The sequence below is a fragment of the Urocitellus parryii genome, chromosome 8 (genome assembly GCF_045843805.1).
Source record: "Urocitellus parryii isolate mUroPar1 chromosome 8, mUroPar1.hap1, whole genome shotgun sequence".
Lineage (NCBI taxonomy): Eukaryota > Metazoa > Chordata > Mammalia > Rodentia > Sciuridae > Urocitellus > Urocitellus parryii.
This window is the reverse complement of record NC_135538.1, coordinates 117,166,343-117,192,408: the sequence shown is the minus strand read 5'-3', so window position 1 is coordinate 117,192,408 and position 26,066 is coordinate 117,166,343. Positions and strand designations below refer to the sequence as shown.

Below are 26,066 nucleotides of genomic sequence, written 5' to 3'. Positions count from 1 at the left end.
TACATCAGCCACCTGGCACAAAACAATTGTTATTTTAAGTTATCTGAAAAGCAACGTCCATCTAAATAAGTGACCAGGTTGTAATAAAAAATCATCTAAAAAATGAAGGGAGGGTAGAATGTCAGAAGGAGGGAGGAGCCTGGAGAGCCAGGGTCCAGCCTGAGCTCTCTCTGGGCCTGGGGAGGTGCTGGCTGCTCTGTGAGGGTTGGGTACAGCTCAGCTCAGCTCGAAGCCAGCAGCACACTGGATGGCATAGAGCACCTTGATTCGCAGAAGGGTCTCCTTGTAAAACTCTGGGAGCTTCAGTAGGTTCATGCAGGTGTTGGCTGTGGGGAGCCACTCAAGGTCAGAGCCCCCATTGTGAATGCAAAAGGCCGGGTATAGCTCCTGGGACCCCAGGAGAGGGGTCACAAACTTGAGCAGCTTGAGCTTCTCTTCATCAGTGAAACCTTCAACCACTCTCCAGAAGATTTTAATGACAGGGTGATTGGCAGAATAGCCTCCATAATAGTTCGTAAAGGATTTTAGGTCCTCCAGACTTATGGGAACTTGTGCACCAGAAATTAATACCTGAATTTCCTTCTGGTCAAACATTGGGAGCCACTTCAGCTAAGGATATTAGGCAGGCCTGTGGGAAAGCCAGGCAGTGTGGGTGGATCTGCTTGTTCAGCCTGTAGTCTGCCACCAGGAGGATGTATGCAATGTGGTTGACACTGGTGACAGGGATATCTTTCCCACCAAGCTTGAGTTCAACCACCTGGGGTTCTCCCAGGTCATTGTTCACCATGGTGAAGTTCAGTGCCAGCTCCTCTGCGTCTTCCTTGAGCTCTTGATGAACAGCAGGTTCCTGTAGACCTCGGGGTCTAAGGAGGCCAGTGGTGGATGTCCATGTCGGCACTGGTGCCCAGCGGCTTGGAGAGGAAGAAGCCAGCAAAGGGCAGCTCCACCAGCAGGTTTTCATAGAGAGCCTTTCCAAGCATCCTGCCTAGGAAGTAGTAATGTCTGGCAAAAGAATCTCCCAGGAGCATCTGAGCAGCCGGATTGGGGTACAGAAGCCCTTCATTAGTCGTCCTACAGAACCCCTGGTTAGGGTTAAATCCTGATTTTAGTAGTTCTTTTAAAAACTCCCTGAAAATACCACCACCATCGATGCCAGCTTCATCCAGGCCATGGACGTTGAGCAAATACACACAGATCTGCTTTTTCAAATCAGGTTCATTTTCTGGGGAAAGTTTGTCATAAGCATCCTCATAAATATAGTTTCTTCTTATTGTGACATTAATTCCATCCAGATATGGGCCATCTCCTTGAACTTCTTGTTAATCTGCATAAATCAACCTTGAAAGATCTTCACTTGCTCCTCAAAGGGGACCACAAAAGGCAGCTCTGTCAGGACAGTCAGCTGCCGCTCCTCAGACACAGACAGCTGTGGGGACTCCAGGCCCACCTCCAGGACAGGCTGCAGCAAGCCAATCCTCTCCAACCCAAGGAGCCTCCATACAGGTCTGGATGCAGGCACATAGAGCTGGGTGACCTTATCTGCTTTAATATCTTCTTGTTCTGATAGCCAATGATTTGGAGGACAAAAGTTTCTCCTCGTGTCTCTGGACTTCAGCATTTTCACTAGGTTGGTGATAACCTTAAACAACTGAATTCCAACACTTCTGCTCCGTCTGTATACACTGCTGCATCTCAGCACTGGTGGTCACGCTGATGCTCTGAAAGGCGGTGACATACTCCTCCTGCACCTCGGGCTTTGTTTCCAGATAGGCCAGCTTGATGATGCCCAGGCAGGCATCGCGCAGGCAGCGGGACAGGGCGACCAGCTCCTCCAGCGTGAAGGGCATCATGGACGACCGCCTCTGCCCTACAACTTCTATGGGATCTCAGAAGAATTCGTTATCATGGATGGAAATCAGTGAGTGAATGAAGAGGGAGCTGAAGAGGTAAAAGAGCAGGATGATTCGGCCTGAGTCCCGGAAGATCATGGGAGAGCCCCTGGATATCACCTGAAGCAGCGGTACCATCGGCCTTGTGTTGTCATGGAAGAGATGAGGACCCAAAGGTGCCACAGAAACCTGGCATTGAAGGCTAAACTGTAGAGAAGCCTGACTTTGGGCACCATCAGCGTGTGACAGATGGAGCCATCCGGGTGAAGACCTCCTGGCTGGCCGAGTCCCTCTACACCAGGTTCAGCAGGGCACTGGTCTGCTGCTTCGAGTCCAGCTTCTTCAGACATTCCTCGGTGATGTATGGGGCAGAGACTGCAGTCCTGGGGCCTGGCGGGCTTGTCGGCCTCCTCACTCTCGTTCTCAGAGTCCCTGGTGGAGTCCTGGGAGCTGGCACCTGCAGGGGAGGCAGGTAACTGGGAGAGGAAAGTCTGGAGCACGTGCAGATACACCAGCAGGCCCTCCTCAGAGAGCACCCCCAAGTCATTTTTGCCAACAGTTAATACAATTAGAAAAGCCAGGTGCTCCACCACTCCTTTTTGAACATCTACTCTCTAGTAACAATAGTGCATTCAGAAAGGACTCTTAAGGGAAAACGGTCTGTACATCTGCTAATACCAGAATGACAAGCGGAAAATCTGATCTGTAAAAAGTGCTGCCAGAAACTCCTCTGTGAAGGCTGAAAAACCTTGCTGCCTTGCACCTTCTGGGCAGGAGCTGTAGGTAAAGTGCAAAGGCTTTAGGACATTCTCCAGCAAAATGTTTGCTATAGGAACTCGTGATAAATCAGAATATTCAATACTGGATGGAAGCTTGCTGTTAATCAACAAATAGAGAGACCTATAATACCCATTGTGTTTCATGTAGTGCAAAGCCTGTTCAATTACTGACACCACATAGCTAGCATCTAGTAAACAGGCAAGGAAGTATTCTCAGAGGAAAAGACCTCAAGGTTTCGCGTTGGAAGTGCAACATTCAAACTGTCATCATTACAGCTCTGCAGCCACCTGCAACAGAGGCTCATGAGCCTCTTTATCTGAAATAAGCATTTCGGTCTCTCGGATCCATTCAGTTGCTTGACAAACAGGGAACTGTTTAATTAAGTTCTGATATAGCCATATCAATCGTTTTGCATCTGCGTTTTGTTTGTATAAAAACAGAAGCTGCCTTATCAGGAGGGTAAGATAGGGGGCACTAATGATGGAGAAAGTGCTACCAGACTCTGCCAAGTGTGCACAAAGATAGAGAACGCACTTCTCTGGAGGGAATATTGCTGTTTTCTTTCTCTGTAGCCTGGGATAAATGACTGAATAATTATTGCATTTTTTTAAATCTTCGCCTTTCTTCTTTTCCTTCTTTCTTCCTGAGTGCGATGTAAAAGAGAAACCTTTTCATCCTTCCTGCTGGCGCCACCAAGCTATACCTTGGGCCTCCTTTTTAAGACCCCTTTGAATTTGAACATCTTTGCCGCCTATCCCATCTGCGCGGCCAGGGGTGGAGGGAATCGGGGTTGCAGGGCCTCTGGCGGGTCTGGCGCTCCTGGCCGTGTCTGCGCTCCGCACTCTGCCCAAGGCGACGCGCGGGCGGCAAAGGGGCGGGCCGCCCGCCTCCTAGCTCCTGCCTGGTCCCCGCCCGCCGCCAAGCAGAGCACAAGGACCCCGCGTCTTCACCGCCGCCGTGGCCAGAATGGAAGATGGGGGCCACCGAGCTCCAGGGTTTTCTAATTTCTTAGGGTAGTTTCTTAATTCATTGATTTGAGATCTCTCTTCATTGTTTTCTGTCTCTTTAGCCTCGAATAAATGACTGAATAATTATTGTGATTATTTATTGAAACACTGCTTTAGATGTATAAATTGTGGTATATTGTGTTTTATTTCATTCATCTCCAAATAATTTTTAAATCCCTTTCTAATTTTCTTCCCTGATCCATGTTTTATTCAAAAGCACCGTGGGTTTTAGTTTTCAAATATTTGACAATATATTTTTGCATTTATTTCTAATTTTATTTCATTTTGATAAGTAGGTAAACTTTGTATAATTTGAATCCTTGCAAATTCATTGATCCTTAGATAATTCCCAAAGAAGCATTTAACATAACTCAGAGTCCATTCATGTTTAAATTACCCAAGAAAATAAGAATCTATCAATATTTTTATTATTATATATGTATGAAGTTCTCCCGTTTTTACTAAAACACCTCTCTATTCTTTAATATTTAAATTATATGTACTCTTCTGATAATTTTTAAATATAAATTATAAAATAAAATATGACTTGTTGAAGTATCAAGAATTCATTTGACAGTGGCAGAGAATTATGAAAGCAGTAGGAACAAGGGTTGTGGCTTGCACTAGAGGGAAGGCAGTGAAGATAGTTTCCTAAGCATGTAATTTTACATAAGTAACCTCATAGCTTCTGAGTCTGAAAGCAAAAGCAGAGTTGAAGTCCTGCTCTATTTCATGCTTTTTTGCTGCTCAAACATCCAAACCCACACCTCAGATAGCGTCATTTACTAAAAATATGTTGGAATAGTCAGTGAAAACAGAGCTGAGCTGGTTGCCAGGCTCTGGGTAGAACTGCTGGTCTTTCCCAGGGAGACCTGGGAGGGGAAGGGAGAGCAGCAGTGCGCCTGAAACTCCTAAAGTGCAAGAGTCTCCCCCTGCTGGTGCGCATGACCTAATTAATACCCTTCAGATGTGGATATCCTAGGCACCTTGAACTTCTCACAGCAAATCAATGTGTTTTAGCACAATTTTTCAAAAGAAAGACCAAACATAACTCAAAAAATGTTTACTGTAATTTAAGTCTCTGAATGCGTGGCAAAAATTTTGAATCTGCCACACAAGGAAAATTTTGAAATAACGCTCTTCTTAGCAATACTTTTCCCCACTATTTCCAATGGTTGTTGCTCAGTTTTTCTTCTTTCAGAAAAGAAATATTTTCTGTTTGGTTCTTATCCTTTTACATATAATTCTTGGCCTATTTCCTTTTCACAAGTTTTTTAAACATTTTAAATATTTTTTTTCTTTTTCTTTTGTTTATCTTGTAGTCAAAAAATTATATCACTACCTATGAATCTGCAGATTATCATTATCACTGTTTAATTACTTTAAATTATGAATGAATCTTTTCCATCCAAAGACTTTACTCAAGAAAAGTTTTCTATTCTTTTTTTTTCTATTTTCTTCCTAATGTCTTTTTTGTAGAATACCTGTACACAGCAATATATTTTCTTAATTATGTGTTTCAGTATAAATTGAACAGGAGTCTAGTTTTTATTTCTTCTTTCTCTCCCCTCCTCTGGTTTTCCATAACTGTGACACCATTACCCAAACGCTCTAAATTGATAACTGTTTAGTACTTATGCATCTGCCTTAAAGACTGCCCCCTTTTTATACTCAAGATTGAAATCAATTTAGAAATAAAATAACCCTAACACTGTCTTATTCTTTCTTCTTTATGGATTTCACTCTGTGTATGTTTGCCTTCTTTTGCCTGTCCTCTGTACCAATCACTGCACCACTATGGCAGATGCACCACAGGAAGATCAAATGGTTAGAGAATTCAGTCACACAAAGGATCCTCTCTCACCTGTACTCTCAGCTGTTGTCCCTCAACCACCTCAGCAGAGAGCACACAGAGAAGAGACTGTCTCAAAAAGACTGATGCATGTGGCTTTTCACTCTACTAGGGTAAATCCCCCTGAAATACAGTGAAAACACACAAAGGTTTTAAGAAACGTGTTTGCCTAAACTAAATGGGGAAAAGCAGGTGAAAGCAGCCTTGTGGACTCTCAAAATTCCACTAGCAGGAAGTGAATGGATAAAACTATTCAGTTGCAAACACATGTACCTTCCATGAAAAGAGAAGGATGATTCAGGGCAGACCCAAAACCCAGAGAACACAGCAAAGAGCCACTGAAGCCTGGAAGAGTAAGTGGCATTGTCACCCTGCAAGAAGGAAGCTGGCCCTTCCCTTCCACATCTGTGAAAGTGAGGGTGTAGATTACTCCCAGTCCTTAGAACCTAGCCCAAGTGGTCTGGATAGAGTTTTCCCATCTGGAATTCAGAACAAGCATGGACCAGTGAGCCCTTTTAACTTTCTACTTTCTCCATTTTTGAACAAGAATACCTGTAGCTCTTACCCTATGTCTGCCCCACAAGGATAAACTGGGTATTTTGGAGGTAGATAATTTGTCCCTATTTCACAATTACACAGATGGAAAAGAATCCTATTGCAGAAGTTGTACTGAATTATTCCCAGGTGCCTCATCCTCAGCTGGACCTGATTTATGTGAAATTTTGGACTGTGGGCTGTTGTTATCATAGAAGGAGACTTTTGGACTTTGGCATATAATAAATGTATTTTACACATGGGAGACATATAAGCCATTAGGGCCAGAAGGTAGATGTACATCAAAGTGATCCCTAATGAGTAACAGCCTGTGTAACCTCCTCCCATCTAGTGACTTGAATTTAACCAGAATGATGTGGCAAAGATGATAAGGCTATGCTACTTGGCAAATGTAATAGGATGTCCTTCCTTAGCTAGAATTTATAGGTCAAAGGTGATAGAATATTGCTCTATGGTTGTGTTTTGTATGTGAAACTTTATCTTAGCATGTTTGAGAGATTCTCTCTTGCTGCCATGGAAATAAATTTCAGCTTGTGTTAGCACCTGTGAAAGTCCATGTGGCCTGTAGCAACTGAGTGGGGATCCTGGTCAGCAGTCTGCATGAAACAGGACCCTCAGTGTTTCACCCCTCAGTAGATGGATCTTGCCTACTTGAGCCTGGAAGTGGATTCTTCTCTAGTCAAACCTCCAGTTAGCAATGCAGCCTGGCCTAGCTTGATTGTAGGCTGTGAGACCTCAAGTAGAGGACCCAGGGAAGTTGCAACTGGACTTATGGCCTACAGGAAATATGAGGAAATATATTTGTGTTATTTCTAACTGTTCTTCATGGTAATATGTTTTGCAACATTAGGAAGCTCAGGCAATTGCTGATACTCATTTACCTATTTACTTCATTATCATTTTCTTTACTGTTTTTATGCCATTTTACAATGCCCTTTGTTATGTTTTAATTTCAAAACTTTATTCATTTGTCATTTAGTCTTTGTTTTCAAAGTGATTTTTGTCTTTTTCTTCTTTCCTGAGTTAACTCATGTCTTTCTGTATTCTGTTCATTTCATTTCTAATTTGAATTTTCCTTCAATTCATGAATGCTTGATTCCATCTGGGGCCTAGTGTTACAGTTCCCTTGGGCTTCATTACTGGTGTTGAAGTCGTTCTTTTCCTCTCTTTATTCTTGTATTGGAGACACTATATGCTAGATAGCAGAGTCTTTAATAGATCACATCTACAGTTTTTGGTTTATTCTGTGAAGTCTATTTTCCTGTGCTATGCACAGTGGTTTGAATATTAAGGGAAGAATTTTTGTGGATTGCTGAGTTTCTTAGTTCAAGATCATCCTCTAGTGCTAATACAGGGCAGTGCAGTTTCAATAATGTATCAGAAGTTAATTGGTCTGATTTTGTGATTCCTTTTTGTTTCTAAAAATACTTCAATCCCTCCACTTACTTCCTTTTTCTTTTTACTGCTATGTCTCTTACAGGAGCCCGAACCATTGAAGTCCCCACTCTACTCCCAAGATCAACACCTTCCCAAGTCTATCACCTCTGATTCTCTCCACATTCAAGCCCCTTTCATTAGATTCCACAGCAACCTTGGAATACAGCATCCTGTATTCTAGTTCCCAGGTTAGTTTTCAAAATGTCTTCACTCAGATTAGAAGGTTATTTTTACAAGATTGATTTTCTGTCTATTCCTCTGAAGCCCCCCATGCACTACCTTTTTCTCCAGTCAGTCTCCATTAGATGAGTCATTAAACCAGTATCCAATGTGGCTTTGATAGATTTGGGTATTTATTTCTTTCTTTATTTATTAATTCAAAATTCATAGTATTTTCTGCCTTTTGGTTATACTGCAACAGTGGGTTACATATGAGTTTCTTGTCTGCCTTAGAGCATAAATCATAAATGGAGAGTTGGATTACTGTTAGCAATGTGAACACATCAGTTGGACCAACACTATATCAAAATATATGAGATTCAGTTAAAGTAGACATCAAAGGGAAATTAATCCCTTTAAATATGTGCACTGCAACTGAAGAAAAGTTTAATTATTGATATGAGTTTCAACCTTGAGAACGCAGAAAAAAGTCATAGACCTAAAGAAAGTATAAAATAGGGAAAAAAATAAAACTAAAAGCAGATACCAATGCAAAAGAAAACTGGCAAACAGCATTATCAAACACTAAAGATGATACTGTATAATTATTAATAAAAATGTATAAACTTCCAGGAAAGAAGAAAGAAAGAAATTACGAGTAAGAAAATGAAAGTAGGTTGGGCTGGGGATGTGGCTCAAGCAGTAGTGCGCTCGCCTGGCATGCGTGCGGCCTGGGTTTGATCCTCAGCACCACATACAAACAAAGACGTTGTGTCTTCCGAAAACTAAAAAATAAATATTAAAAAATTCTCTCTCTCTCTCTCTCTCTCTCTCTCTCTCTCTCTCTCTCTCTCTCTTTAAAAAAGAAAATGAAAGTACGTCTATCATTACAGATCCTATATACAGCAAAATGATGAAAGGAGATTTATAAATAGCTTATGCCATCTAATTGAATGCATATTTTTACATATGATTTAGGTTACATTTACTTCATTATCATTTTCTTTACTGTTTTTATGCCAGGCTACTAAACAAAATTTTTATCAAATAATAACAGATCAAATAGCAGAAAGTGTTTGGTCTGCTAATTATACGGTAAGACTTACCATTTCTGTTTTATAGATAAGAACACTGGGCTAAGATTATGTACATCAATTGTCCAAAGCCACGTAGCTGATAAATGAGAGAGAACTTAAATTCCTGTCTTTTTAAATACACTTCTTTAGTTGTAGATGGACTCAATACCTTTATTTTGTTTATTTATTTTTATGTGATGCTGAGGATCAAACCCAGTGCCAGGCAAGCGCTCTACCACTGAGCCACAACTCCTGCCCCAAATTCCTGTCTTTTTAATATGAAGTCCATGCATTATCCTCAGTCGTGCTCATCTCTGCTACCATGATGAACTTCAACCTCAGGTGGATGCTGTGACTACAAAGAAGTTATGGAATTAATAGCAAAACTTTGATTTTACAGCCCTTGAAAAAATACAGATCTTTATTGTATTATCCATGTTGACTAATACTAACTTGAGTGCTGTTCAGGGAATCACTCAGAAAACCTGCATTAAAGAAAAGAAGGATGGGCACTGTATACCATTCACTTTGAGTATAACATTTTATATCAAAAAATATTTGCCTTCAGTATACTTCTAATGTTTGAGACTACTAGGAAATTGTTAGAAAAATTTACATGATTTAAGCTTCAGTATACTTCTAATGTTTGAGAATACTAGCAAATTATTAGAAAAATTTACATGATTTAAGCTTCCATCTCCTCCCACTAAATTAGCAAGAAAAACATTTTCTTTCCTCTTCAAATAAAAGGAAACCTTGTGTTAGTCATTATCAAAATGTTATTCTTTCTTTTTACTCAGATAATTATGCTAAGAACTTTGCTTTGCTAACTGTAAAGTTACCATGTTAGGCTCAAAAAAACAAGAAGTGGTTAAAAGTTTTAATGGATACCTGAGCACAGTGGTGCACACCTATAATCCCAGAGACTTGGGAGACTCAGGAGGATAAAAAGTTTGAAGCCAGCCTTGGCAAGTAAGTGACACCCTGTGTCAAAATTAAAATTAAAAAGTGCTGGAGGTGTAGTTCAGTGGTAGAATTTTCATGGGCTCAATCCCCAGTACCGAAAAGGGGAAAAAAGTATAATGGATAAAGGAGACAGAAAAACAGAAAAATTGATCTCCCCAATCTTCCTCAAAGTTGCGTGCACAATACACACACAAATGCATGCATGCACATACAAATCTGCCATCTATTATCTGGTAGCAGGAATTTGACTGGATTTTCCTTCATCCTATCTGAGCTCTGAAACTAGACACTGTTTGATGGTGTTCAGATCTAATGCATTAAAAATCTCAGACTACTAAATTAAATTTTTTATCAAAAAAATAATAGATCAAATTGCAAAAAGTGTTTGGTCTGCTGCTAGAAACTCAAGAGATTTTAAAGACAGAATGTAAGTTAGAATGATAAAAGCAACAATTATGGTGTGTTAAAAAGAAAGTTAGAAGCCACAAAGTAAATGGAATAGGTTCTGAGTGGATCCAGAAACATCTTCTAACTACAGATGCATATGTGGAAATAGTGAAGTATAAGACTTTCAGTAGCTTCAAAAATCTATGCGAAAAGATTTAATGCAAACTTTAGATAGATGTGAAACTCCACAGGGGTTCATAGTTTCTGGGAGGCATAATTAATGGAAGTAGTTATCATTGATGAACATATCCACAAACTTCAACTTAAAATATGTAACACCATATACAGACAGACAGTAAGGAGCACATTAAGTAGAAAAATATCAGGAAGATGTAGAAAAGGACATGTCAGTGTGGGTGGTTCTACTTGATACTACACATTTTTTTAATTATTTGAAAATATAGATGTTTAAAATTCTGGGGCTTTTGAGACTATGAACAAAGAACTTGCTTAATTGGAAGTACACAAGTAGGACAACATAAAATGTTACTTGGTTCCTACTAATTGAGATCTTTTTGAGAATAAAGCTAACCCAAAATATAGAAAAACATATTGAAAACAAAATTTTGCTTATTTGGTTTCTCTAATGTCCCAGTCACTAAAAACACTAGGAGGAGGGATGTGGAGTGGGACATGACACAATGAAGATTTCCAGTAGTTCTCTTTAGGTCACTTTCTTTGCACAGTTCTCATCCCTTCCCCCATTCAGAAAAGTGACTTCTGAGGTTTCCCTTGGAGGAGAGTGGCCATGAAGAAAGCTCTGATCCTGGGGGGGGGGGGTCCTCACCCTGCTGGCCATCCTGAGCCCCTGTGGAGGTGGGGACATAGTGGGTGAGTACATGGTTGAGGATTTAGGACTGAGAGAGAAAACTGAAAAACAAAACCTGACTGAATCTGTTGCCCCATAGTAGTATAAGAAACCACAGTTCCCCTGAATCTGAATTGTTACACTTATTTTCCCTCCAAGAAACCAAAACCCCTAAAACCTAATCTTAGTAGACTAGACTGAATTCTACAATGTCCACCTCTCACTGAGTATTCACAAAGGGCATTATTGTCTTTCTAAAGTCAGAACCAAATGATATACTCAAGCATTATTACAGCATTAATTTATGATAACTCCTGAAATTAGAGATCTTTCTCCAAGTATAATGCTTTCCTTTCACAGCAGAGTATGAACCTACTACTCCTCGCCCACTTCAAACTCTTTCTCAAAGCCATTGCAGATTTATTCTTATTTTATCCATTTTCTTAGGATAACTAAGTCCATAAATGTTTTTGCCATACAGAAAATAGTATGTCACTTTTTTGTTTGTTTCCAACATAATTTAAATTTTCCAAGTTTGGGCTTTAGAGGCAAGGAGAATAAATTTGACTGAAGATCATTAGAATGGGAAAAATTAAAGGATTAGCAGAATGACATTGAGCAAGTCAATTCCATATGTTGATCTTCAGGTTTCCCATGTGTATAATTAATTAACACAATATTCGGAGAAACACACAAATAAAATAAATAATCAAATGTATATTCTAATTAATAAAGAGCTCTATACATGCCAAGGTTTGGCATTATTATAAGTGTAACATCTTGTTTTTTTGTCTCAGAAAACTGGAATAATGTGTGATGGAAAACCTAGGGACTTAGAAATAAGTTAGTCTCAGCTGGTCAGATCATACTCCAAGTCCTGTCACATCTAACCATCAAAGCACTAGAAGGAGGGCAAAACAGATTAAACTACATCAATCTTTAACTTTCTCTGATTTCCTGTTCCATTTCCACAATACCTTCTTAATCTATGACTCTCCCCAGTACATATCAGCCTCCTCTCTAGGCCTTTACATGGCTATGTCATGGACACTGAAATAATCATTAAACCCCCCCAAAAAAATCCAAGCAAAGAAAATTATTAAAAAATGTAATACAATGAAATCGTTAAAATATTTCCTAATCATCATTTATTTATTTATCTAATAAATGTTACTGAATTCCTACTGTGTGCCATGAAGTATACTAAGTACTCAAGGTACAGAAGTGAATAAGACATAACATCCCTATTTCTTATGAAGTATACAATATCATGAAAAACATAATTTCCATAAAAATTTTAATTTTTAGTTAATTAAAATTGAAAACTTAGTCAATTTTTTAAACCTTATCTCTCAATAACTTAAAGAGGGAAAAGACATAAATGGGGACTTTGACATCAGACTATGCAAAATAGGAAACCACATGCTATTAGTCCCTTTACCCAAGTTCATATGTTCAAATCCTATCCTCTGAGATGATGGTTTAGGAGACTGGGACTTTAATAGATTATTAGACTGAGACAAGTGCCCCTATAAGATATTTCTAAAAATTCTCACTGGATTTGTATTTTTCTTTCTTTCTTTCTTCCTTTCTTTCTTTCTTTCTTTCTTCCTTTCTTTCTTTCTTTCTTTCTTTCTTTTTTTCTTTTTGTAGTATGAATTAAACTTAGGGGTGTTTTACCACTGAGTACATCCCTAATTCTTTCTTTACTTTTTTGCTTTTAGACAGGGTCTCATTAAATTACTTAGGCCTTGCTAAGTTGCTGAGGCTGCTTTTGAACTTTGATCCTCCTTTCTCAGCTTCCTGAGTCACTGGGGTTACAGGTGTATGCTATTGCACCCAGCCTCACTTGCCCCTCCTGCTATTGAAGTTATATTGAAAAGGTGGCCTTCTAAAGAACAGGCTCTGCAAAAGTCACATCTGCTGGTGTCCTGATCTCGGTTTTACTAAGCCCCAGAAGTAAGAGAAAGAAATTTCTGCTGTTTATAATTCAACCAGTTTATAGAATGCTGTTAAAACAACCCCAAATGGACTAAGATAGAAAATAGATACCAGGAGAAGGGTACAGTACTGGTGTAACCAGTATGGAAACAGCTTTGGAATTGCAAACTGGATATAGGCTGCAAAGATTTTCTGCTGTGTACTATAAAAGGTCCACAATTATGGACAGAATGTGAAGTTGATTCTTGCAGAGCCCCCCCCCAAAAAAAGAAGAGAGTTATAAAGAGAGAGCCTCAATCTTCTTAGTGAATAGCTAAGTAATACCTAAGAATCAAAGTAATCCTGAAAAAATTGCTTGTAGATTTTCAGAAGTAAAGATCATTCTGATGATGAGGTCTCAGTTGGAAATAAAGAGCATGTTATTAGGAACTGTGGTAAAGGTGATTATGGTAAACTGTGGTAAAAGTGATTATGGCAAAGAATGTGGTTAAATTGTGTTTGTATCCTAGTGTTTCCTAGAAGGTAGATGTTGTAAGAAATTAAATTGTATATTTGGGTAAGGAAATTTCCCAGCATAGTGTTGGATATTCTTGGCTATTTGTACTATATGATAAATGACTTAAAATGAAGTTGTTAATTAAAAAAATAACCAGAACTTTAAAATTTGGATAATCCTCAGCCTATACATATTGTTAAAAATGAGACGGCCTGGAAGGAGAAGATAGCCTGAAGAAGATGCATCTAATGAGCTCCTGATTCTGAATGACACCTGCAGAGATGCCAACATTAAATCACCAGCCTTTGCCTTTTCTCTTGTGGCAACAGCCCAGTCTGCTCCAAGCATTATAACAGAGACTGTGCCTGTACTCCCACCAGCTGCTCTGAGTACTTCTACTCAGCTGGCCCTATTATAATGCCTGTGATGGGACAAATACAGACCTCTATCATGCTAAAGTCAACTCCTCACCTGACTGCTGCAATAGTCCCTCCCATGCCTGAGGCTGAGTTCCATCTACATACCCTATAAATACCCTCACAAGGTGAAAGTGGTTCTAGAAACTGCATAGAATGTAAGTAAAGAAGTAAAGCAATAAGGCCCAATTCATTCCACAGCACTGATCATCTTTCAATGTGCCACCACCAAGCAAATGGCAAGAAGGTCTCCTTAAAGAGGGAGACAGATGGCCCCTAACTACTCAGTGACAGAAGTAGTTACTGTGAGAGACTTCTAGCAGTTACTGTGAGTAACTTCTAGCAGTTAGTATCACACTCTCTCTGAACGAACTGAGTGATGATGCATTATGCATGAATTTTCTTTGGTCAGTCAGTGTCAGCAGAAGCTCAGTTGGCAGCTTCACAGTGACCTCTCCATCAGGTTGTTTCATTTGGAACCATTTTCAGTTATGTCCTATGCAATAGAAAGTTATTTTGTATTTAGCTAGCTTTGGTTTAATGTGCCACTGCTCTGTCTTTCTGTTACACATGCCATTGTTTTGATTTATTTACCATGTGTGCTCTGCCATTATGATTTTCATTTGTTTGGCTGCTTGAATAAATTTGTGACACTTAAACACTTGAGTTGATAGTTTAAAATTATACCAGTACTTGATCCAGCTTCATCTCAACTATGTTAAACCTGGACATTTTAGATGTTTATCAACAGGTTTTTATGGGGAAGAAAATAAATGTATGAAATAATAGATGTGTGATATTAGTAAGTAATGTTGGCTGTGAACAAACTTTTGAACATTTAGTTGACAACATATTGGATCAACTGAAAAGTAGTATGATTTTGAAATCTGAATGCCGTGGTTCTCAGTATTATAATTGTTTATTGAATTTATTTCTTATTAAAGTGTAGTTTTTAAGAAAAAAAAAAGAGACAGCCTGTTTGGGAAAGAGCAGGCTATGGCCAAGGGACCATTTGATAAGGAGATTAGTATGGATTAGTCATCTCAACCAAAGCCAGGTGCTAGTCTGAAGACAATGGCAAGGTTAGTCAGCCACCTAAACAGAAGCCAGAACCTGTTATCCCAGGCAATGGAAGAATGACCTCAAAGGCATTTCAGAGGTCACTGGAGTTGCTACCATCCAGCAAAGGCCTAGGGGGCAAGTGCCCTGGAAACACTGAAGTCACTGCAGAAAGCCCCTATTAGAGTAAAGCCCAGAAGATCCAGGGCAGTAAGACCCGGGAACACAGCCAATACCTAGGTTGGGCCACCATAAAGAAATGGCATGAAGTGGAGCCTCCCAAACCAATGAAGTCAGTACCCTCTGGAGCCTTGTAGGCCCAAATACTACCCCAGGCAAGACCTTTGAGCTCAAAACATCAAACCAAAGAAAATTATTTTCTATTTGCAAGGTTTTGGACTTGATCAAGACCTCCCATTTCTTTCTTTTTTCCTACTTCGCCATTTTGGAACAGGCATGTCTATCTGATATCTGCCTCAACATTGTACTTTGGAAGCACACAACATGTTTGATTTCACAGCTTCATAACTGGAGAATAATTTTCCTCAGAATGCCTTAAATCTGGGATATCTGATTTAGGTGATATTTAGATGGGAGTTTGGACTTTAGACTTTTATGTTGGTGCCAAAACAAGTCTAAAACCTCTGAGACTCTTTTTTTTTTTTTATTGTTGGTCGTTCAAAACATTACATAGTTCTTAATACATCATATTTCACAGTTTGATTCAAGTGGGTTATGAACTCCCAACCTCTGAGACTCTTGAGATAGAATAAATGCAATTGGGAAAGACATGAATTTGGGAATCCAGAAGCAGAATAATATACTTTGTTTATGATATTTTATTATAGAAACCAAATAAAGTAATATACTGCAATATTCACAGTATCTCCTATGCCTTCTTGTTTATGAAGTTTTTATCCTCTCCCTATATCTCACCTGCCCACTCTTATCTTCATGTTCTGGAATGGTTATTCCCCAGCTGACCATGTCTGCACTTGTGCCACAAATATCTACCAGACATATGGTGACTATGGCCAGTTTATATTTGAATTTGATGGAGATGAGCTGTTCTACATAGACCTGGAAAAAAAGGAGACTGTGTGGACGCAGCCTGAGTTTAGCAATTTTGCAACATTTGAAATTCAGAAGGCCCTGAGAAACCTTGTTGTGGTCAAAAAAAACTTGGACACTTTGATTGAAGATTCCAACTTTACACCTGCCACCAATGGTAAGTGTCCACATTCTGATTCTCTTCACTGTGCCTACTTCACATTCCAGATTTGAGTTCTTCCTTCCCCGGGGGTAGGTGTTGTCTTTCCATTACATGGTAAATTCTTCCCCCTTTCTAGTACACATATAGTCCACATCATATTCTTTTAATCTTTAAATATCCCTCTGCTAGGTTTCATGAGATGTTCCTTGAATTCCTACACAAGGATATTCCCAACTTCTTGGCCTAAGAAGCTCTAAGTTGGTTCATTTCTCTCTCTCTCTCTCTCTCTCTCTCTCTCTCTCTCTCTCACACACACACACACACACACACACACACACACACACACACACCCTGTGGATTCCCAAAGACAGAGATGTGTTCTGTATATCAAAGTGAAAAAATAGAAGTAGTAACTGGTATAAAAATTATTCTAAAATGACAAGTAAATATCTCATTAGTATCTGGGGAATACTAGGCACCTCCAAAATGATTTAAAAATCTCAAGGCACAGTTAGCATAAATGTCAGTAAGTGTGCTGTTTTCATTGTAGAAATCCCTGAAGTGGCTGTGTTTCCCAAATCACCTGTGACCCTGGGCATTCCCAACACCCTCATCTGTCTAGTGGGTAACATCTTTCTTCCGGTGATCAATATCACTTGGTTTTGCAATGGACATTTAGTTCCAGAAGGTATTGCTAAGACCATCTTCTATCCCAAGAGTGACCATTCCTTCCTCAAGTTCAGTTACCTCACTTTTGTCCCCTCCACTGAGGATTTCTATGACTGCAAGGTGGAACACTGGGGCCTAGAAGAGCCGCTCCTCAAGCACTGGGGTATGTTGAAATCCCATCATCACTTGTCTACCTTCCAATTCTACCCCCAAGGTACATGGCCTTGATTGAACCCTTTAACCCCCATTGCCACAACTTTATTTTCCACAATTGCAAAGTTGTCCAATAATTGACTTCACTCTTTCCCAAAGTCTAGGTGTCTTGTGCATTTCCAAACACATGCACCATTTTCCCCACAGACACACCCTGTCCTGTGACTATCTTTCTTTTTTCTCAGAACCTGAGCTTCCAACCCCTATGTTAGAGCTGACAGAGATTGTGGCCTGTGCCCTGGGGTTGGTTGGCTCTTGGCCTCATGGGTGTTGTGATAGGCACCATCCTCATCATCCAAGTCCTGCACTCCCGTGGAACTTCCAGCCACCTTAGGACCTCATGTGTGATAACCTCGAAAACAGACAGGTAAGGACTCAGATGTGTCATATCTGGAACTGGAGACAGGGAGGCTGGGAGTGCAGGGTTGGCATCCTGTATGCCTGAATGTCTTTGGAAATCTTCTAGGCTAATTGAAGAATGGCTTGACCTTGGACAGGGGCACAGGCTCCATCAACCTCATGCTGTCTGCTGTTTCAGATAATCACAATTTACAAGAAAGAAGAGGAATGGTTGGCTGACTCTAGCTCTCTGTGCAGGCCTTGCTGTATGACTTAGACCCACTTACTGCTCTAGGTTATCATATTGCTCCTTTCATGTTCTCCTCCCTGCCCTGCTTGAGTGGAATTCATGAAACATTTTTCCCACAGAGATTACTTACTCTTATAAAATCTTTCAACTTAGTCTTACATGATCGCCTACCTTTCACAAAGAGATCTCTCCCACCCATCTACCTACTTGACTTTTGGGTCACCGTCATCCAAAATCTGTATGAAAATTAAATAAATAAATCTCTTTCTGTGGTGTCTTTTCTTAGAGTATACTTTTCCTCTGTCTTTTTCCTAGAACTGATTTAAGTTGTGCACAACAATGGATGAACTTATTTTGAAATTTTATCAGATTTCTTAGGTCCTTATCTTCTTTATCAGGCCATATTAATAACACCACAGCTGAAGTATCAAAATGATATTGTATCATAATAAAAGATTTTTTTATATTCTGCATTTCCTTTTTGCTCTCACTCTTTATTTACCCTTTTCAGGATCATTGAGTATGGTGAATACTTTATTCCCTAAATGTAGTATTTTTGTGAAAAAAGAAAGAGAAATGCTTAAGATTTGAGTTTTCAAATAGCATTCTAAAATCTCTGGAAGAAATAAAAACTTGAAATAAAATATTTTTAAAGTCAAAAATTGGATTCTCAAGAACATAAAGTCAAAATGTTCTTCACAAATGTTGGATTAGTGAAGATGGCAGAAAGATTCAATATGTCTGCTCCCATATTTCACCCCAGATGAGATGGAAGCTCTCTGGATTGGCCAGAAAGAAGATAAAAGTGAGAACAAGAAAATAATAAAATGCTGTGTGTGTCCCAGAAAGTGCCCCATTTGTGGGTAACATCAATGAAAACAGAGAGAGGCAACATACTGGATAAAGGCACCTATAGCAGAGGTGGCTAAAGCCTCATCCTGTGGACATTTATAATAGTATAAAAACATTTAAATCCACTCCATGCTCAAGCTCATAAATTGTGATTATTGACATTATAACTTAGGCACTTTTATTATATAAAATATTGTCTATTTCCTGAACATGTTAATCACCCAATATTTTAAATGTATGCCCTTCCGTAACCTCAAAATAGATTGTTGAGGAGATGGTGATGCTAACTCATACCATTTTCACTAAAGGACCTAGTCTAGGTGCTCAAGGTGTATGCATATGGGCAGCATACTAAAAAAAGTAGTATATAACTGTGGAGAGCAGTGACAGAGATGAGACAGCAGTGACTGAGATTTGAGGGTCTCTGATGGCCTTATGCCTGTGGCACACCAGGTGCCTGGGAAAGTTTCTGTGCAAGGGTACAGGATGCCTCGATGCTATGGTAAAACCTTGCTTAAGGAAGCTCTGTGCAAGAGTTTTATCAGCTTCAACCTTGATCTCAGGCACACATCTCCTGAGAATAGAAGAATTCTTATGCTAAACAACCACAATGTTTCACCAGCTCTACTACTTCTGAGCCTATGAGCCTAAATAATGTACCCTCTTGAGCACTACAAAACTGCTCCTAACATTGCACATTGCAAGTGTGGATTGCAACTGTGGGAAATCTGCATAGATGTTTCTAATTCTGTAACTTTCCTAAATATAAAGAATAATGCTTGCATAGTCTTTATCCTGATAATGAGACATAAAAAAATAAAGATTGCTGGTGTAACTCTCTAGATCTGCTTCTCTATCAGAGAGCAATGCTCCACCAGATCTCAGCTTTATCTCCAAAATACGCACATGTGAATCTCTGTATTTTCTAATTCCCCATGGCCCCCCACCAGAATGACCAGTTTGGCTGTGCTGGTCACAGCATATAACTTCTGAATGATGGTTCTCCTTCTTAGAAGAGGTGGAAAATCCTCAAAAAGAATATACCAGTGATTTTTTTGTCTAAAATACAATTCACTGTACACATTTTATTTACAGTTTTATACACTGTCTTTAAATAAGTGGGATTACTTTTATACTTGAGCCATTTTAAACCAAAGCAAAATTACCTAAGTAGTGCAAAGTGTTAAAATACAACATAAAAAAATGAAATCAGGCATAGTAATTCTAGTTAGGAATGTAACTATGATGTCCTTTTCTATAATCCATAATTATGTTCAGGAAATCACACAAAGATAAGTCACTGATTTGAATGAAATATATAAATTTATAGCTAGTTTTGTAGTTACAAAAAACAAAAAAATTAAAGTATGCACAAAGTTAATATTTATACATATTCCTGGATGCCTCACCCATGTTACATGCAGCAAAAAACAAAAGCAAAACAAATGGAAAACTGGAATCAGAATCATTAGTGTTATTGAGTAGAGAAACAAATAAAGAAATCTAGCAGCCTTCATCAAGAGTACAGTAAGTATAATGCTGTCAAAAGAAACAAAATAATTGTGAGAAAACTGTATGCATCATACTCTTTCAAACTAGTAAATATGTTCTGCACACAATGAAATATAAACTCAATTTTTTTCTTATTAAGGTAAAGAAATGCAAGTTCTTTTGAATATTGTCAATGAGTAAAACTTGTTTGTAATGGCAATTCTACTAAGCTAATACAAAATGGGCCAGGAACACATTTATGGAATCTAGGGGACTGTGTTGATTGTAATTCTTTGATTGGGATAGGGGACACTCAATTTTTAAAATTTTTAAAAATGGACACCGAAGTACAAGACAAAGGCAAATTAGACTTCCTTATATCTCAGCAACATTTAAATGAAATCAAATTTAAATGCAATCCACTCTGCTTTTGAAGAGGCTTTGGCTCAAACCCCAAATCTCAATTGCTTGAGGCAGTCTTCTTTGAGAACACTCAGAAGGCCTCTTCTTAAACACAAACCTATTTTTAGAGGTAGAGCCTCTCTTGGTAGCTGTCTTCATAAGACTGATAACCAATCTCTATCTTTCTTAAACATTCTCCCTATATGTGTAGCAGACTCTCTGTTTTCACATTCAGTAAGTCCATGTTGCTGTCTCATCACCTTTAGCTCTACCATGAACAACAGCTCCACACAAATCATCACTGTGATCATCAAAATATTCACCAATAAGGCACAGCAGTGTCTCTAGACAAAAGAGGTCAAGGTCACTTCGTTTTTGCTTTTTGTTCAGTATCATGAGCCATCGTCCACCCCATTTGTTTTTCTCATCTTCCCACACAGGCTCAAAACCGTCCTTAAAATTTGAATAGTCACAGCCAGGCATTAAGTTACTAGACAACTAGCTATGGCTGTATAGAACCCCAAAGTCTTCAACTGTATCAAACCTAGAGATAGGTAGAAGGTTTGCTTGCCAAGTTTCACTTTTATCATTTTTTAAAAAACAGAATGCCCATCTATTCTGTAGAGGATGCTTTACATAGTGTTCTGGGTTAGCAACCTCCTGATGAGAGTCTGTTTTCTCCTTCTCTGAAGGCAGGGGATTAGCAGTAGGGGTAGTTTTCAGTTCCACAGTCACCATCCTACACAATTCTCCCCAGTGATGTCTGAGGCTAAGTTTCAAATGCCAAACTTAGACCTGAAACTGGAAGTGGAAGGTCTCATGTGACACAGATCAAGACAAGAGGGAAGAGGTGAGTACTTCATGGAAAAGCAAAAATCTTATAAAGAAACAAGGAAAGAGGGAAGTGGTATAGCAAGTACCTAAAAAGTGGGAAAGCAAATTTTAAAAATAATAAATCAGGGTTTGGTATCCTGTGACCCAGAAGATCTGTTTGGTTTCAATTTCATTCTTGCAGATATTCTATTTTAAAAGCATGAATGTTAAATTCTAATTTTTGGTAGCTTCATCAGAATCATTTTCTTTCAAGGTTTGTATTGACAAAAAGAACAAAGAAATGATTTGAATCTAAATAGTTTCTCTTGTGTTGTAAAATTGTGAAAAGAGGTATCTTGCACGTATTAATAAGAAAATACCAAAGGGGTTGATTCCTTTGCTTCTAGACTCTGTTTAAGGGTTCTGTTGATCATGTAAAAGGTACACATGGCTCTCAGATAAGCAATGTAGGACAACAGTTTCAACAACTGCATCATATTCAAAAACTAGTGATTTCTTGTCTTTCTAAATTTACAAAGGAATAAATGATACCAGAAACCTGTTACTGATCTTGAGATAAGAAATTATATTAGAAAAAAAAATAAGTGTAGTTTGAGGGGGGAAATTAAGTATAGTTCCACATTCTTGGTAAAACATAAAGTATAGCATATTTCTCTTTGGCATTTAGCCTGGCCCTTAATGAGGATCACACAGATAACTAAATCATCTGAAACTGATGTCCCCTAAGACAAGACTTAGGTACAGGTGGTTTAATTGGGAACAATAATGATGGAAAAGTATAGGGAAAGGGTAAAGGAGGGAGAAAACACACACACACACACACACACACATACACACGCACACACTCACAAAGGGATGTGTTGTTAAAATTACTACTCTGGGCAATGGAGATGATATTGCTGCACAGTAGGCAGAGCACCTTCGCTAACCGTCATCTAAAGGACAAAAGTCTTACCTATTGTCTTCTATCCCTATTGGTTGAGGATTGCCTCCAGGGGCACTGACACCCCTAAGTTCCTAGGCTACATGTTACCATAGGCCAGATGGACCCTGAAGATGGCTCTGAGTATCAGGACAAGATGTGCTTGAGGGAGGGAGTCTGGATTTCCTCATATCCTCCCACAGCAGCTGACATCACATGGACCACAATGTCATGGTGGAGGGACCATATTCCAGCCCTTCTACTGCCAAGATCCAATGACAACCCTCATTAAACCTATTGCATCACTGAGTCTTCATGCTTATGGATGATTATATGGTCATTATAAAAGACCTAATAAAGAAGGTAATTAAAGGATATTCCAATCCCTGATAGCCCCAAAACTGCTGTTGGTATTCATCTTCTCCCAGCTCTACTGCATGTCCAGGCTTTCCCTCACTCTGGACCTGCATTCCACCCTGCCCAGCTGGCTTCCCTGATGGGGAACCACAGGTTTCATCACCCCAGTTGGCTCACCTTGTATCATTGTTTTATTATATCTAGTTTATCATATTTCTGTGGCTCTTTTATCTTTAATCTTCAGTAATTGGATTAGAATGGTTCTGGTGTTGGTTTATTTTATCTTTTCTAGGGTTCACTGAGCCTCTTCAGTTTGTAAATTTCTGTACTTGAATATGAACTTATTTCTTTTTCAAGTACATTTTATGCAACTAATCTCTTTAATCTCTTCTTTGGGGCTCCAGTGACATGAAAGTTAGACCTTTTTATATTGTCTCTGTTCACTTCTTTAATACTTATTTTGTTTTTCAAATTATATACTGGATATTCACCCATCTTCAAAATCATTTGCACTTTTACCTGTCATTTCCATTGTGCTATTGAATCTGTCAGTGAATTCTTATTTTGCTTAGGTTATTGTTTTATTACAAATTACTCTTGTGGGGGATGTTGGGGTTTGAAACCAGGGACACTTAACCACTAAGCGACATCCCCAGACAGTTTTTTTTTTTTATTTGTTATTTACAGACAGGGTCTCACTAAGTTGCTTAGGGCCTTGATAAGTTGCTGAGCCTGGCTTTGAACTTGTGATTCTCCTTTCTCAGCTTCCCAAGACACTAGAATTACAGACATGTGCCACCACAACCAATTCCATTTTTTAAAATAATATGCTGTGTGGTGTGTTTCCCTGATAAAAACCTCTAGAAGTGGTCATATTTCCCCAGGATTATTTGTGTGCCAAATAAGTTTGGATTATATTCTTCACATTTTGAATATACATGTGGGCTCTGTGTTCTATTAAATCCTCTGGAAAATTTTGAAATTTTTGCTTTAACAGGCAAATAACCTCATCAGGACTAGAAGGCAAGCTCTGTCTCATCTCTGTGGATGGTAGCACTGATGTCAGTACAGTTTCTCAATCCTTAGCGATGTTGCTCTGTGCCTGCCCTGAGCATATGGCACTCAGTGTTTTCTCTGGCACTTGGATGGTGGTTTATTTCATAGCCCAGCTCCTAATGCATTTGGGGAGTTGGTGGAAGACTGTGCCACTCAGGTGCAGCCTGAGATCCCCAAAAGTTATGATAATGAATTTATAGAATGACTGTCTGCTCTGTGCCATTTCCCCACACACTCCAGTTCCTATAGATCCCTTTACCAGTTTCTCAGTCCAGAAAGATGAGCTTCTCTCAAAGTAGTTTCCAGTACTGTTATATGATTCCACCCAACTAGAGCGTCTTTTGAGGCAAATGGAAAAATAATATGAAAATACCCCCAAGCTCCATAAGTCACAGTTTTTATGGCTGTCAAATGGGTTTTGCTCTCGGGGTTTTTAATGCCTCCACCACTGCACCTTAGTGCAGCTTCATGGTTTTGGCCATGCCCAGGACAGAGCTAGAATAGAAAAAGAAAAAAGAAAAAGAAAGCAAAAACAAATAGGGTGTATTTCCCCCATACTCTCTATAACTTTCAAAGAACTCCTTTCCAATCTTCTGGCTAGAAACAGGGTGTGCCTTTGGAGTTTCTTCTCTCTGTTCCATGACCACAGTTACCCCAGTCAAAGCCAAGAGAGAAAAGAGAGAAGAACCAGGATCCCCTCCCTGACTGCCATTTCTTCAGGTTCCACTTCCCTCCTGATACTGTTTACTTTTCAAGGTCCACGGGTGGCACTTTACACATTCAATTCAATATTTTTCATTATGATCACTGGGAAATAGAGACTATAGTGGGCCATGTTCCAACTTAGCCAGTACAGAAAGATTCTGAGCATTACTGCTAAAGAATGTTTTAGAAGATTTTGGGGATTCTAGGTTTCTTTGGGGGCCAAGAATATTCTTGATGGATTTTAATGATGTCTTCCATTGTTTTCTGGATTTCATTCTTTCTGATGAAAGTCAATCTTAACTCTTATTCTTTTTTGAAAATAGAGCACTTTTTCCTTTCATCAAATGAAAGCTTTTCCCTTTATCTTTGGTTTCCAGCAAGTTATTCGTTCTATTTAAAGGCATATTATTATTTGCCTATGTTATGAATGAAGTTGAGTTTTTTGAACCTGTGTTTTGTCTTTAATTGGTTTTAGAAAGTTCTCTGTTATTATGTTTCCTTTCCTGCATCCTTTATCACTTCTTTCTAGAATAATTTTAGTTATATTAGACCATTTGATAATGTCCCACATATCTCTAATGCTCATTTCCTTCTTCTTTATTTTATTTTATGCTAATATATTATAGTGATTGGTGTCATCTAAAATCAGGGTTAACAGCTTAGTGAAATTAATGTATACATATGTTATTTGTTTAATTACATAATATGAGCCAGGTAATATTCCAAGTTAGATGGTAGTGAATGCCCCCTAAAGGAAAAAAAAAACAAAATTGAGAGGATTAGTAGGTATGGCTAGTCTCATATATACTATTTGAACTGAGACTTGACTGACAAGAAAAAGTCAACTATTCAAAATCTACAGCAAACCATTCCAGTCATCAAGAACAGTAAGTGCAACTCCTAAAGCAGAGACCAACTTTGCATGTGAGAGCAACAAATAGGGGGACAGTGTAGCTAAGTTAATGAGGAGCCAAAAAGAATGCTATGTCATGAATGAGTAAAACCACAGAAAAAGACATAGTGAAGGAAGTGACTTGGATTACTCTGTTATTTTCTGAAAACTCCTGGCCACAGCTGACTGAAAGGGACATTGCAGTAATGCTGACTTTTCTCCACTGAAACCAGAACTTATGGTTTGAGAGATGAAAAAGGAAGAAGGCCATCATTCATTAAAGAAAACAAGTCGTAAAGATATATTAAAATAGAGCATAAGACACAGGCAAGTCAATTATTTCTTGAAAAGAATTATATTTAAATTAATGTTCTGTGAGTTTTAAGGAAAAGATTAACTTGAATTTATTGTTTTGTTTTGTTGGAGTAATTGCTGTTACATGTTGGGCCTAAAAGCCATTGATTTACACATGATCTAATCTGGAATAAGACCATCACTCATAATTTCCATGGAAGAAGATTTGATCTGAAAATTACTTATGCTACTAATAGAAGTGAAAAAAAATTTAAGAGTGCCCTATTCCCATATGTAGTGGGTTGGAATAAAACAACTCTCAACCTCTTCCAGTGCATTCGTCTTGACTTCAAAAAGTGCAACGCTGAAGACGACGCTTCCTGGGTAACTTTTGGCGTCATTTAGATTGACTAATCAGAAGCATTCTGTGAGAGTTGAGCATGATTAGATGTTCTTTCAGCTGAAAAGGTACCTTAGTTTTCTGTATTAAAATGAGGAGAGATCTTCATATCTGATAACTCTCTTTAGAGATGTAAAGAGGCAACACACAGCAAGTCCCCTTTACCAGGGAAAATTGATGAGAGCAGCTCACTAAATGGAGGGGCTTCCCCATGTGGCTGTCCCAACCAATGTGTTTTTCTGGTTAGAGAAGAGGGAGTGGCTACATAGGTGGCCTTATTCCTCCAGTT

The 26,066-nt window shown here is 38.9% G+C and overlaps 3 pseudogenes; 1 reads left to right on the top strand and 2 right to left on the bottom strand.

Moving 5' to 3' along the window:
- Window positions 1-216: 216 nt before the first annotated feature.
- LOC144256711 (ubiquitin-protein ligase E3C pseudogene) lies at window positions 217-3,411 on the bottom strand (annotated as a pseudogene).
- Window positions 3,412-10,916: 7,505 nt separating this feature from the next.
- On the top strand, window positions 10,917-18,117 carry LOC144256443 (HLA class II histocompatibility antigen, DQ alpha 2 chain-like; annotated as a pseudogene).
- A 2,206-nt stretch (window positions 18,118-20,323) lies between these two features.
- On the bottom strand, window positions 20,324-21,055 carry LOC144256442 (eukaryotic translation initiation factor 4E pseudogene; annotated as a pseudogene).
- Window positions 21,056-26,066: the final 5,011 nt, after the last annotated feature.